Below are 15,003 nucleotides of genomic sequence, written 5' to 3'. Positions count from 1 at the left end.
CTCTCCCACATCGTCGCCGTCGTGGTCGCCCGCCTTGTCGCCGCCACCGCCTGTCACTCTAGGTCTCACACCGACTCTCGGGCCGGTTGCCGGAGTCTCTAGGCTCGGTGTGCGTAAGGTCGCGGCACCACCGCCCGTCTTCTCCCCGCTCGATGTTTCGGGCCTCCGTGCCCGAACTCCCTCATGTCCGCTCGAATCGGCGATTGCCGCCTCACCATCCCCGACCTCGTCCTCGGTCGATCTTTCTCCGCATGTCAAGAGGGTGGCTCGCTCCGCACCCTCTCCCGTGGTACCGATGTACCATTCTCTTTCGGCCTCCTCATCCTCCGATCGCCTCCAGCCCGACTCCATAATAAGTCCTTCTTCGGCTTCGATTTTCCCCTTCACAAGCTCGCATGCCTCCCGTATTAGCGCTTCTAGGTCGAGCTCCTCCGAACCGTTTTGCGTTGAGCTCTCTTCCGGCGGTAGTGCGTACCCACTCACCGATCTCTCTTCTCCGCCACTCGCGGGCCGTGTTGTGGCTGACCGCCTCGCATCATGTTGCCGGCACACCCACCGATCGAACTCATGTCGACCTCTTCCTTCCAGTTCCGTGTACCCGTACGCCTCCAATAGGGCTCCCTCAAAGGACACCCACGACTAATGAGCTTCTCGTAGCTCCTTGACCTCCTTGTGCACCGATACGGCCGCCACTCGAGGAAAATACTCTAGCCGCATCGCCTCATCTACGCCCCCTTTCGCCATCTCGGCCTTGTAGGCTCCCAAAAATTTGGGACCTCATTCCCATTGAACCAGCTGACTCGATCGACCACCCTTTCGACGGCTTATTGAGCCGCATCTCGCTTCGCCATCTTCCGTCCGACTTCCATCACGATTTTTGCCATCATCTCCTCGAAGTCGAAGTCTTCTTCCATCTCCATGCTCCCTTGCCACCCTTCACGTCGGGTTCACCAAAGATGTCGCATTATTATGCGCGTGCGTGTAGAAGGGCGGGACCACGGGGGTCTTGGACTAGGGAGTGGAGGAGAAAGAATAGCTCAAGAGGAGAAGAGAACGAATATATGACATTATGATAGAAGAAGAAGATGCAATCAAGATACTCAACAAGAAGTTCTATTAAGAAATGAATGATTACAACAAATGGTGGCCGCCATGGCCGCACCAAACGACTATATGAAAAACCCTAAAGGAAAACCCAAGAAGAAAACCCTAACCGAACCCTAACGTTCGACCTATGTGGTATACCTCGGACACTCAAAATAGGCAACCCCCACAATGGTGCCTTCTCTCTCCTTTTATAGCACAAGGAGGGAAGACCGCTTACAAAAGTGAGACTAAAATATCCCCTTTCATTCAAAGGGGATATTTGCCTTGATTTGGGGGAGGGTGAGATTGATGGCCCCTTAACTCCCACCTCCTCACAAACAACTAGGTACCTATGTACCGCATAGTACCTCTCTCTCTCTCTCTCTCGAGTGGATGTGCGTACAACCATATCACCTTTATACCTTTATTATTATTACAAATACATTATGTACGTATGCAACGTTGCACATCGCTCTTTGGCTCTCGTTGCTCGGGTTTCCGCTTGTGGACGAAAATCTTCACGACACCGCGAGGGCCCTGAACCGAGGAGTGTGAGAGAGAAGAAGAAGAGAGACTCGCAGAAACATAGAGAGACTGACACGAAAGAATCAATTCCAAAATCAATATAGATTACAGCTTGCAATGTTACAACCGGCAAGCCTGTGACAGACTCAACACAGACGAACACACGCACTGGTATGTGGTGGAGCCTGTACCGGAAACACGCGGGCTTTCACACAGTAGAGGCAGCCAACCTAACCCAAAACCCCTGCAACAACGATGGTGGAGGAGAGAGCTCGATACCCAGTCCAATAGCACTTCGTCCTCTCAAAAACGCGCGATCCCTACTTAGCTCTTTCCCCCTCCTTTTATAGCACAAGGAGAGAGAGAGTCGTTTACAGACTGTTAAATCGCTGTTATTCTCTGCCCTTTTGGACAGAGATCCTCTTCAATTCCCTACCTAAAGAATTCATGCTACCTAGGATAATAACATCATCGACCTGTACTTAACCATGTATGTAAATATATCAAAACATGTGCTCGTGTGTAAGCGCCGGTTCACGCACTCTATCCACTAATTCCTCCTAGGGACGGTTTTCTCCACGACACTAGGTTACTACCAATAGCCACATCGTCGTAGGTGCCGCCATGCCCTCCGTGCCAAGTTTAAGATGAACATGTCGTTGCCTTGGCCGAGTGGTTAAGACAAAGACTCAAAATCTGTAGAATTTGCTAGATCACGATTGAACACTACAACCGAAGTCTCCCCTTTTGTCAGTGTTACTATCAATAACCATGTTATCATAGCTGCCACGACCCCTTTGTTCCAAGTTAAGAAAATAAGATTGCAAATAACTAGTCGGTTTGGCTGAGTGGTTAAGGCGACAGACTTGAAATCTGTTGGGTTCGCCCGCGTAGGTTCGAACCCTACAGCCGACGACTACCCTTTTGTCCCGGTTACTACCAATGACCACATCATCGTAGGTGCCACCATGCCCTCTATGCCAGGTTAAGAAGAAGACTTGGAATCTGTTGGATTCGCTACCTAACGATCAAACACTACTACCGATGACTATTGTTTTGTTAGGGTCACTATCAATAACGTCGTCGTCATAAATGCCGACATGCCCTTCGTACCAGGTTAAGAAATTAATATAATGCAAAAGTCATTGGTTTGGCCGAGTATTCAACGCTACAACCTTCAAATCTATTGGGTCCCCCCCGGCAAGTTTGAACCCTAGAGGGGGGCGGGGGGTTACTATCATTACCTATGTGGTGGAAAGTATCATTGTGCCGAGAGACTCAAAATATGTTGGGTTCGCCTACTTAGGTTCGAAGCCTGCAGCCGATGAGTCTCCCTTTGTCATGATTACGAAAAAGCAATCGACTTGGTCAAGTGGTTTAGGTGACAGACATGAAATCTAATGTGTTCACTTGCACAAGTTTGAACCTAGCAGCCAATGAAACCCATTTTGATAAGGTTATGTCAACAACCACGTCAACGTAGATGTCGTTGTGCTCTTTGTCCAACGCAAACGAAACTAGATTTTATGAAAATGTGGTTGCCTTCGCCGAGTGGTTAAGGCGACAGACTCCAAATCTGTTGGGTTCACCCACGCACGTTCAACCCTGCAGCCTACGACTCCCCTTTTGTCCGGGTTACTACCAATAACCACATCGTCGTAGGTGCCGCCATGCCCTTTGTGCCAAATTTAAGATGAACATGCGATTGCCTTGGCCGAGTGCTTAAGACAAGACTCAAAATCTATTGGATTCGCTAGATCACGATTGCCCGGCAAGTTCAAACCCTAGAGGGGGGCGGGGGGTTACTATCATTACCTATGTGGTTGAAAGTATCGTTGTGCCGAAGGACTCGAAATATGTTGGGTTCGCCTGCTTAGGTTCGAAGCCTGCTGCTGATGAGTCTCCCTTTGTCATGATTATGAAAAAGCAGTCGGCTTGGTCGAGTGGTTAAGGTGACTAACATGAAAGGTAATGTGTTTGCCCACACAAGTTTGAACCTAGCAGCCAATGAAACCCATTTTGAGAGGGTTACCATCAATAACCACATCAACGTAGATATCGTTGGGCTCCTTGTCCAAGGCAAACGAAACTAGATTTGATGAAAATGTGGTGTGCTTTGCCGAGTGGTTAAGGAGATAGACTCGAAATCTGTTGGGTTCGCCCGCGCACGTTCAACCCTACAACCTACGACCCTCCTTTTGTCCGGGTTACTACCAAGAACCACATCGTCGTAGGTGTTGCCATGCCTTGTAAAAACGAAGGTGCGGAAGCGTCAGATAAACTGGCTCAGCCTGATAGCAATAGACACAGAGAGAGATAGAAATTAACACAGAGTGTAAGCAGGAGAGACAGAGAATGACCATAACGTTGAAAATCTAATACAAAACAATAATAATTCTTTGTATATACAACGTACTCAATAGCACTATTTATACAAGTCCTAAGAGGACTAACAGAAATACGATGTACTTCAATGCTGACTCGAGCATTTGACACTAACTACGAGGTATTAACTACCTAGTAATCTAGGCTGCTACTAGGCTTCCAGTTACTGCTGGATCCAACTAACTGGCTCACCAATCCGGCTCATCCTTCCGGATGCCGATCCGGCTCAAGCTTATTCAGCTGATCCGGATACGGTTGAGCTTGCCACTCAACACTCCCCCTCAATCTCAACTTGAAGTCGGATCGTAGTGTCAGTCTCCATGGCAGTCGGTCCTACCACCTGGCTCGTTTTGGAGTCACTCCGCCTCGCTCACGCTCCTCGTCCGGTCCGGTCCCGTTGTCGTGTTATTACGTGCATGCCTATAGAAGGGGCGGGACCACGGGGGTCTCGGACGAGGGAGGAAGGGATGTCGAGAAAACCAACTCTGGACACATCCCGGAGGCAACCGAACATGAGAGAGAGAGAGAGAGAGAGAAAGAGAGAGAAAGAGAGAGAGAGCATGTGCGCGACACCGACTCTTATACACAGGAAACAAGGGGCTATGCTCCCGACACCACCAAATACACCAATATGCACAAACAGATATGAGTATATACATTACAAGTGAGAAGATACAACCCCGGCTTCGAGCCAGGCTACACTCAGAAGAAGTTAACCCTAATAGAGCTTTCTCACCATGGCTGCGGCGCCCAACTTCTCAAGAGGAGAAGAACAACAGGAAGTTACTCACCCTAGAAAACAAAATGACCCTCGACAAAATGGTATCCCTTACGACTCAAAATGGGCAACCCCTTCACAAGAGACCCCTCCCTTCCTTTTATAGCCCAAGGAGGGAGGGACATTACAATGTGGGATAAATACTCCCCCTTATTCTATACACCGTTTTCCTACAATAAATGTGCACATGTTGCACACCACCGACTTGCCCATTCCACCCCGGTTTCACACTATAGCCGGAAATCTTCACGACTGCCGGATCGGTGTGAGGATCTCCGTAGACCGCCCCTTCAGTAGCCCTTTGCCTTCGTCCCCTCGCCGCCACCGTTCCTTACTCTAGGTCTCACGCCGACTCTTGGGCCGACCGCCGGAGTCTCTAGAACTGGTGTGAAGGATCCTCCTCGGGCTCGTCGTATCTCCGATCCTTATCCCGAGTCATCTTTGCCCGCAAGTCGAGAGGGTGGCTCGCTCCACACCCTCTCCCGTGGTACTGACGTATCGTGCTCCCAATGTCGTGAAGTACGAAAGCTTCACATTAAAAGTCACAAATAAGATAAATACGTAACTAAAATAACATTTGATAATGTTTTATATATAAAGATAATATTAACAACACATCATAATATTATATATATGTAAAGAAAAATAATATATATATATACATATATATAGATAAATATATTATATTACACGAACAAGAGAGGACTTGAACCAATAACCCCATCCTATGACTTTTCAAATCTTACCATTTACTCTATACTAAATATATATATAAAATAAAGGATTTGCTTCATGATATAAAAACGATGTTACATGTGGTATTCAACAATATTTGAGAGACTCAAACCCACAACCTCATATACCAAAGTCAACACACCTACCATTAGGCTAGGTCCTTTATTTTTAAAACTTTATTTTCATGTTTATTCTTATGCCATATATTTTTTCATACATGAAAGCTCAAATGAGCGAGATGCCTATCATGCATCACATGCATTTCATGCACTACATGCATGACTTGTACCCTCCAATGCATCATATGCATGGGGGCACCTATTTAAATGGTGAAAGAGAATATCAAAGGGGGAGAGGTATGAGATATCAATCAAATATATATTACATAAGAGATACCATAAAATAGAGAAAGAAAGGAAGAAGTTCAACATAAAGGTGGAGCTCTAGCTTGGCGATCGTGGTAGTTAACTCTCAACAAGAGGGAGGCGGTTTGAGCCTTATCTTCATCAAAATATTGAAGTGAAGATTGTTGTGGCCTACTATCAAGAAAGAGAAGAGTGATTATCTTGTGAGACCAAGTTCGAAGGATCAACGACGCTTACAACCACTTTTGTAACTCTTTCATCAAATAATTATAAATCTCTTTTATTCCTTCAAATATCATTCAATATCCTATCTTGTCATATCTTGTTGATCTCTATTTACTCTATCTCTACTCTTTCGTCTCTTCCGTCCATAATCCCAGTGATTCCTTCCTCGCTTTCACGATATCTTTTGTCTACGCAACGCTACGCTTCCAGGCAAGCCACGCCACGACACAATTTGGTGAACTCGACGTGAAACGGGGAAGTAGAAGAGACATCTAAAGCAAAGATCAACATCAGCATGACAAGTACGAGTACAATGGATCCGGTAAGGTTGTTTATTGAAAAATTGAATCAAGATCAATTATTTCATGCCTTACGAGAAGTCCGAGAGAAAATTGGTGTGTTTGATGGCACAAATATCTCAAAGTATGTCAATATATATTATGATGAAATGGAAATGTTTGCTGTGAATGATGTCAATATGATAGCAAACTTTTATAAATTAGTGGAAATGGAATTAAGAGATAGAATTCGTGAAATACAAATATTGCATGGTTTGGATTGGAATGCATTCAAAGAAGCACTTGTGTCTGAATATGCTCGTGAGGATTTCTCTCGCGTTACTATGTGTTCATTCCATGAATGGGTCCTAAAAGAAAATAAAGGATTATCTGTGGCTGACACGAAAAAAGAGTTTGATAGATTGTATGGACACTTAAAGCCAGAGGAAAGAAATTCTTTGTCTTGGCAAAAGGTTGCTTTATTTTTGCAGGCAGTTGACAAGAGATATAGAAAAGAATTGGAATTCATGCTTGAAGTACCAAATACGGAGGATGGTATAACTGCAGATTGGAATGAGATAACAAATGCTTGTAATAAATTTATGAAAAGAATGCAAAGGAATGGTGCAATGCTACAAATACCACATGTGGGAATCACAAATCGGCTTGAGCAAAACATCGAAGTTCAACGACTTGGTTGAGAACCATCACACGAAATGGTCCATCAACCACAAGAAATGATCGAAACTAAGAGTGAGTCTTTGCTTGATGATTTAGTTCAAAGTATGAAAGATCTAACAATTAAAGTGGCAAAGCTTGAGAATGGTCAGACTTCGAGGTCAAGGGAACCATTTTGACCTCGATGCATGTGGTGTGATAGTCTCGAACATCGATTACGTGATTGTGCGGAATATAAAGACATGGAAAATCGAGACTTGGTGTATTGGAAAAATGGTAACATTTATTTAACTGAAACTAGAAGTCGGTACAAAGAACTTTGGTGATGGTGGTGTTAAGGTTAAATTTGAAGAAGCTAAAGCAAAGAAGGCTTCCTCAATGTACTACTCAGCAACGGCAGGAATGCGCCTCGATGACATGCCATCCCGATCATCATTCCGGGAGAAGGTGTAAGTACCGCACAAAAGCAAAAGATGAAGATGGAAGACCTTCGTGTTGCCGGAGATTCTGTAAGTAAAAACATTGGATGGGATGTTCCAGTAGATGCTATGACGGTCTATGCTCAGATGGAAGAACACCAAGAGCATGAGGTGATAGTTGAAGAAAAAAGGAAAAGGCCGGATGATGAGATTGGCTCAACAAAAAAGCATGAGACAAGAGAAAGCAAAAGAAAAGAGATGGACGCAAAGGTCGAAAAAGGTAAATCTGGTCCTTCATTCAAATTAATGTCTAATATTGAAAAAGATACAGATTTAAAGAAAGTTTTAGAAACGAGAATACTAGACAATCGAGTAGAATTTACACTAAGAGAAGTGCTAGGTATTGCAAAAAAGGAATTTCATGATGAAATAATAGATATTGTGCAAAGAAAGAAGCAAGTAAATGAGTAGGTTAAAGAGACAAATCCGAAGGTGGCATATGAAGTGGTGAGCAACGAGTCAAACAATATCGTTGTTGACTCTCAACATGCATCAACCTCAAAGATAAATTCAACAGATGTAAGAAGCCATTACTCTCGCAAATGTTGGGCAAGAGCCACTATTGAGCATCATGTGAAGATTGGAAATGTTCCAGACCCCGTGATGGCACTTATTGATCATGGTTCTGAAATAAATATAATGAGTGCTGATTTTTACAGGAAAGGTAGATGGCCAATTGATACTCAACATGGTTGGCGAGTAAAAGCTGCCACATCAGTCACGGAAGATTTATTTGGTGCATGCCCAAATGTAAAGGTTATTATTGGTGATATAGAGGTAGATCAACATTTCTTTGTGCAGGAAGAATCTACCTATCCAATAATCCTGGGGCAACCATACATTACAGCGGTACGGATGGAGACCAAAGTCCTCGACAATGGTTCTACCTATGCGAAAATCCGTAGCCAAGATGGACGACGAACTGTACAATTTATGACAGTTCGCCCAAATCATGAGAGGAACAAGCAAGAGCTTCGTGATCATTCAATACCAAAAGACTGTGATGATTTTGATAATCAGGTTTTTGACTAGGACTGTTGCGAGTGAGGGTTGCAATAGTCCCATTATTAAAAGACCCTCATATAGGGCATTACAACATATGAATAAGTCATTTCATGTTTCTGAAAGTGGTGTTATATGTGTGACTAGGATGTATGAATGCAAGAGGAACTTGAAAAAGAATGTTAATCTGTTTCAGCAGGCATTGAAGGATAATGGAGTACTTGAAATGGAAGAGAAGATTGAAAGTGTTATGGAAGAAATTTCTTTTGCAAATACTTTAGAAGAGTTAGAAATGTACTTGAAAGAAGATGATGAGAATGTTAGAAAGATACATGTAAACTCAATTGATATGTATTATGAGATTGATAGGTATAATTGTAAATATGAAGAAGTAGAAAGTTTATGTAATACAAAATACAAAACAATAGATAAAACGGTCAAACCTGTTTGCAGTACAATTACCTATTGGTAGTGAAGAGAAAATGGAGGCAGCAGCAACCGAGCCTATGCTTCGACCAATAGAGAAGATCGGACATCACTTCACTTCGGAGACAATAAATAACTTGAGAATCGGAGGGGGTGAATTTTTTCTCCAATCAGAGATTGCAACTTTCAAAGAAATGATCTTTAGGCATGGGATAGTGTTCACATTCAAAGCTAAGGAGATTGGTTGTGTAGATCCAAAGGTGGTGACGCCAATGGTAATATTTACTATCCCTCATATTCCTTGGAATTTTAAACATATTGCAGTACCGAGAGCTTGATTACCTCAATTGTTGGAGCTGTTGAAGGATAAAGTCAAGATGAAGATTTTAGAGCCTTCAAATGCACCATACTCCAATAGATGGTTCACAGTTCCAAAGAATGATGGTTCTCTAAGATTCATTCAAGATCTACAACCAGTCAACAAAGTCACAATCTTAAATGTGGGAATCAGACCAATCATTGATGAATTTGCGGAAGCGTTTGCTGGAAGAGCGATTTACTCTGTGGGAGACCTATATTCAAGATACGACCAATTTCAACTAGCAATTGATAGTCGCAATATCACAACAATGAAAACACCAATTGGGTTGGTTCGAATGTGCACTCTACCTCAAGGTGCGACGAATTCAGTTGCTCATATGATGAATGCAATGAACAAAGTTCTACATGAATACATCCCAAAGGTAACTATGCCATTTTTAGATGATATTCCTATTAAGGGATGCTTAGAAAGAGAGAAAGATGAGACTATGGTTGGAAATGGTTGCAGAAAGTTTGTGATGAATCACATTAATGATTGTGAAAGCATTTTAAATAAGCTTGAGTAGGTACATTTGACACTATTAGGAACAAAATCTAGCTTTGGGCAAAACAAAGTTCTAATAGTTGGTCATATGTGTGGGTGGTATGGGAGGAAGCCTTCATCGATCAAAATTAACGCAATACAAAATATGAAGGAAGTTTGTGACTCGGTAACAGAGGTGAGAAGATTTTTGGGTGCATGTGTGTTTTATCATATTTGGTTACCACACTTTGCACATGTCTCAGATCCTCTCTACCAACTTTTAAGAAAAGGGAAGAAGTTTATTTGGACTGATGAACATACACAAGTTGTTCAACAACTGAAAGAAGCATTATTGAAAGCACCAGTTCTGCGTCAACCAAACTACAAAGGTGAAAGACCAATTATAGTAACAGTTGATACTAGCCCAATCGGGATCGGTTGGGTTATCAACCAAGAAGATGAAGACCAACATCGATATGCTATCAGATTTGGAGCAAAGATATTAAATGAAAGACAAAGAAATTATGCACAAGTTAAACGAGAATTGTGGGTTTTGCTTACTGCATTAAAAAGAGATAGAGATTACTTGATCGGAGCAGATGTAGTGGTTGAAACAAATTGTTTGCCACTCATCGGAATGATAGCAAGTTGCACCACACCGGATATTGCACTGCTTCGGTGGATTGCATACATTAGAACCATGAACCCAGAATTAACGAAGCAGAAGTATTGGTGGCCACATATGTATGAAGATTTAACGAAATTTGTGGAAACCTGTGAGGTATGCCAGAGGTATTCAACTATCCGGTATCGAGATGAGCTAAAACCAACATATTCATCATCAATGCATTATAAATGGATGGTCGATCTAGTGACAATGCCACTTGGGGAAGGTCAAATGAGATATTTAGTACTAGCAAGAGAAGACCTTACAAACCAAGTAGAAGGAAGACCACTACGACAAAAAACAACGAGAGTTGTATGTAAATTTTTGTTAGAAGATGTAATATGTTGTTACGGGTGTGTTGGTAAAATAATTGCAGATAGAGGAGAACTTGACTATGATGAAGCTAGAGAATTCTTCAGCTGAATAGGGGTCAAATTGTTAGGAAACAGGTTCCTCCGGATGGGAAGTGAGAAGAACAGTGCTGATGAGAAACTCGGCCGAGGCCGAAACCGGATGAGGAGTACCCAGCTACGGAAGACCCGGTGAGAACCAGATGAGGAGTACCTAGCTAGAGCCGGATGGTGAAGGCCCGGTGAGAAGTGCTCACCGGATGAAGGGACATATTCGTAAATATGCTTTCTGAGAGTCCATCGGGGCTATATTTGTAAATAGCAGAAAAGTCATATTAGTATAAATATGACTTAGGGCAAACTTAGATAGTGGTTTTCATTCTTGTTGGCGCAAGATTTGAGCGCGTAACTGTGTACAGAGAGAGAGAGAGAGAGAGAGAGAGAGAGAGAGGAAGAGGTTGTTTCCTCTGTTGTAACCACCGCCTGTGGCGAAGATCGTGAGCACGAGGTCGTTGCCTCCGTGAGCTCACTGTTGTAATCATTGTGATATAGTGATAGTTTGCAGTCAGTAGACTGCCGTGGTTTTTCCCGTGTTTGGGTTTTCCACGTAAACATCCTGTGTACTCTTCTCTCCATTGTGTTGTGCATTCATTCCCGGTTTTCTATGTTTGATTCTAAGCTCGGTTGTGGCCGAGCGTTGTTCATCGGGAGCGTGTATTTCTTGACATGGTCGATCTAGTGACAATGCCACCTGGGGAAGGTCAAATGCGATATTTAGTACTAGCAAGAGAAGACCTTACAAACCAAGTAGAAGGAAGACCACTACGACAAAAAACAACTAGAGTTGTATGTAAATTTTGTTAGAAGATGTAATATGTCGTTACGGATGTGTTGGTAAAATAATTGCAGATAGAGGAGAACTTGACTCTGATGAAGCTTGAGAATTCTTCAGCCGAATAGGGGTCAAATTATCACTTACAACTGCGTATAATCCAGAAGCCAATGGAAAGATTGAAAGAGGACATAGCCCAATAGTTAAGGCAATCATGAAAAGTTGTAAAGGTAAAATAAGAGATTGGCCACGCATGCTACCTTATGCACTATGGGCGGATTGAACAACTCATAGTTCGGTAACAGGATACATGCCAGCTAAATTGATACTTGGCCAAAAGCCCATCATGCCAATGGATGAATCAATTATGTCATGGATATCTATTCCATGGAGAGAAGAGGTGAGCATAGAAGAATTACTTGCTTTGCGAATTCAACAATTAGAGCATCGACCTGAAGATATAGAAATAGCAGCCCAACGATTGAAGGAGGCTCGACTGAAGAATAAAATTTGTTTTGATAAAACTCATAGAATTCAACCTAAGAAAATAGAAGAAGGAGATTGGGTGCTCATGTATGGTAGCAGTTTAGATAATCAACATAGCACCGTCCGCAAGTTTGCTGAAAGATGGTTTGGGCCTTATATAGTAAGAAAAGTATATGATAACTTTACTTATAAGCTTAGTCAATTGGATGGAACACTAATCCTAAACGTGGTAGCTGGAAAGAGGACAAAAGTATTTAAGAAAATGTTTGAGCTTGAACCTCCTCCAATAGATCAACATGAAGATGAAAGATAGTGGCACATGCCGGAGGATGTGTAGGTCTAGAGGGGGTGGATGTCGTGAAGTATGAAAGCTTCACATTAAAAGTCTACAATAAGATAAATACGTAACTAAAATAACATTTGATAATGTTTTATATATAAAGATAATATTAACAACACATATCATAATATTATATATATGTAAAGAAAAATAATATATATATATAGATAAATATATTATATTACACGAACAAGAGAGGACTTGAACCAATAACCCCACCCTATGGCTTTCAAATCTTACCATTTACTCTATACTAATAATATATATAAAATAAAGGATTTGCTTCATGATATAAAAACGACGTTACATGTTGTATTCAATAATATTTGAGAGACTCAAACCCACAACCTCATATTTTCATGTTTATTCTTATGCCATATATTTTTTCATACATGAAAGCTCAAATGAGCGAGATGCCTATCATGCATCACATGCATTTCATGCACTACATGCATGACTTGTACCCTCCAATGCATCATATGCATGGGGGCACCTATTTAAATGGTGAAAGAGAAGATCAAAGGGGGAGAGGTATGAGATATCAATCAAATATATATTACATAAGAGATACCATAAAATAGAGAAAGAAAGGAAGAAGTTCAACATAAAGGTGGAGCTCTAGCTTGGCGATCGTGGTGGTCAACTCTCAACAAGAGGGAGGCGGTTCGAGCGTTATCTTCATCAAAATATTGAAGTGAAGATTGTTGTGGCCTACTATCAAGAAAGAGAAGAGTGATTATCTTGTGAGACCAAGTTCGAAGGATCAACGACGCTTACAACCACTTTTGTAACTCTTTCATCAAATAATTATAAATCTCTTTTATTCCTTCAAATATCATTCAATATCCTATCTTATCATATCTTGTTGATCTCTATTTACTCTATCTCTACTCTTTCGTCTCTTCCGTCCATAATCCCAGTGATTCCTTCCTCACTTTCACAATATCTTTTGTCTACGCAACGCTACGCTTCTAGGCAAGCCACGCCACGACACCGGCCTCTTCGTAGGCCTGCTCTCTCCCCTCTTCCGGGTCGGTTATCCGGAAGTCCGCCCCGCCCGGTTCCCGTCTGGGTCCGTTCGTCATTCTCTGGATTGCCGGGTCCCGTCCTCCTACCGCCACCGTCAGTATCTTGGTCTTACATCGGATCCAATGCCAACCGCCGAAGTCTCTAGATCCAATGTGAGGTGACCCATAGGACTGGTCTTCGCTCTCCACTTCGTCCCTTGTACTTCTCCCGGACTCGTCGTCGCTCTCCTTGCTGCGTTCCCGCCTCCATCTTCCATCTCTTTTGATCTCACGTTGCCACGTCGGCCGAACTTCCGAAGTCTCCAGACAAGATGTGGGGTAACCGATTTTGTAACATCTTCTGGCGACTCGTCCCAGGCCACCGACCCTTTTAGTGGTGTCAGTGGATAGCATCCGCTCTGTGATCAACCAAGCCCCGCATGGGCTTGATTCTCCAATGTCAGGAGTTTGCTTGATTCTCCAATGTCAGGAGTTTCGGCTCTGATGTTGATCCTGTCGGACTCGTTCTGAACCCTTGATCACCTTCCTTTCAATTCCCGACCTTCGCTCGGTCGGTCTTTCTCCCCATGTAAAAGAGGGTGGCTCATTCCGCACCCTCTTCTGTATCGGCACCTTCATGTCGATTCTGGCCCCGGTCTAATAATCCACGACCGGATCGCGCTCCACCCGAGTCGGAGTGCCGCGCGGTTTGGTCCCCGGTCGGGTCGTTTCTTGGTTCCTTCGTCGACCTTCTCGTGGGCCATTTCCCATCCATCTTCGCTGGCATCGTGCCAGGACTCATCGATACCGTCATCCATCTCCTTGGTCTCACGTGGGCATGAAGGCCCGAATGCCGAGTTCTCCGGAATCGGTTCTGAGGGCTTTTGTCTGCTCCTTCCTCGCATCATCTCGTCGGCAATTCTCGGTCTCACGCCACCGCCTTCCTCCTCTTGGGACTCACGTGGGCACTCAGGCCCGACTGCCATCATCTTGGGAGCAAGTGTGGGAAGACACAAAGAATTGTCCGTCCTATTTACGTCCTTGTCTGTAGCCACCGGCCCCTCGTGGTCGATGGTCGTCTTCTTCCCGATTGCAAAAGCCCCACCTGGGCTTGTTTTTTCAATGTCCGGAGTTTCAGGCTAACCTGCCCGAAACCGCCGGTCCCAACGTTCCGATTCTGCGATCGGTATCTCGGCCTTGTCCTCGGTCGTTCTATCTCCGCAATCCAAGAGGGCATTATGTTCCGCATCCTCTCCCGTGGTACCGTCATATTGATCTTCTTCCAACTCGTGGGGCAAATCCATCTCCTCAGCGTCGGCTTGCGGCCTTGATCTTTCCTCTTCCTTGAGCATTGATATCGATCTAGCTCAGGCTTATTCAGCCGATCCGGATATAGTTGAGCTTGCCCCTCAACATATGGAAAAGTGATCAGTTCAGCCGAGTATTCAACGCTACAAACTTTAAATCTGTTGGGTTCGCCCGAGAAAGTTCGCACCATAGAAGGGGGGGGTTACT

The 15,003-nt window shown here is 43.5% G+C and overlaps 1 non-coding gene across 1 annotated transcript; it reads left to right on the top strand.

Annotated features, from left to right (window-relative positions):
* The first annotated feature begins 2,445 nt into the window (after window positions 1–2,445).
* Window positions 2,446–2,526, top strand: TRNAS-UGA (transfer RNA serine (anticodon UGA)). Its single transcript has one exon. It is a non-coding gene; the product is annotated as a tRNA-Ser (tRNA).
* Window positions 2,527–15,003: the final 12,477 nt, after the last annotated feature.

This window comes from Azolla caroliniana, unplaced genomic scaffold, assembly GCF_043228905.1.
Source record: "Azolla caroliniana isolate FFs.n. ecotype wild unplaced genomic scaffold, voAzoCaro1.0.p SCAF_13, whole genome shotgun sequence".
NCBI classification, from domain to species: domain Eukaryota; kingdom Viridiplantae; phylum Streptophyta; class Polypodiopsida; order Salviniales; family Salviniaceae; genus Azolla; species Azolla caroliniana.
Note: the sequence above shows the minus strand (reverse complement) of the source record. Positions and strands in the feature narration are given on the sequence as shown.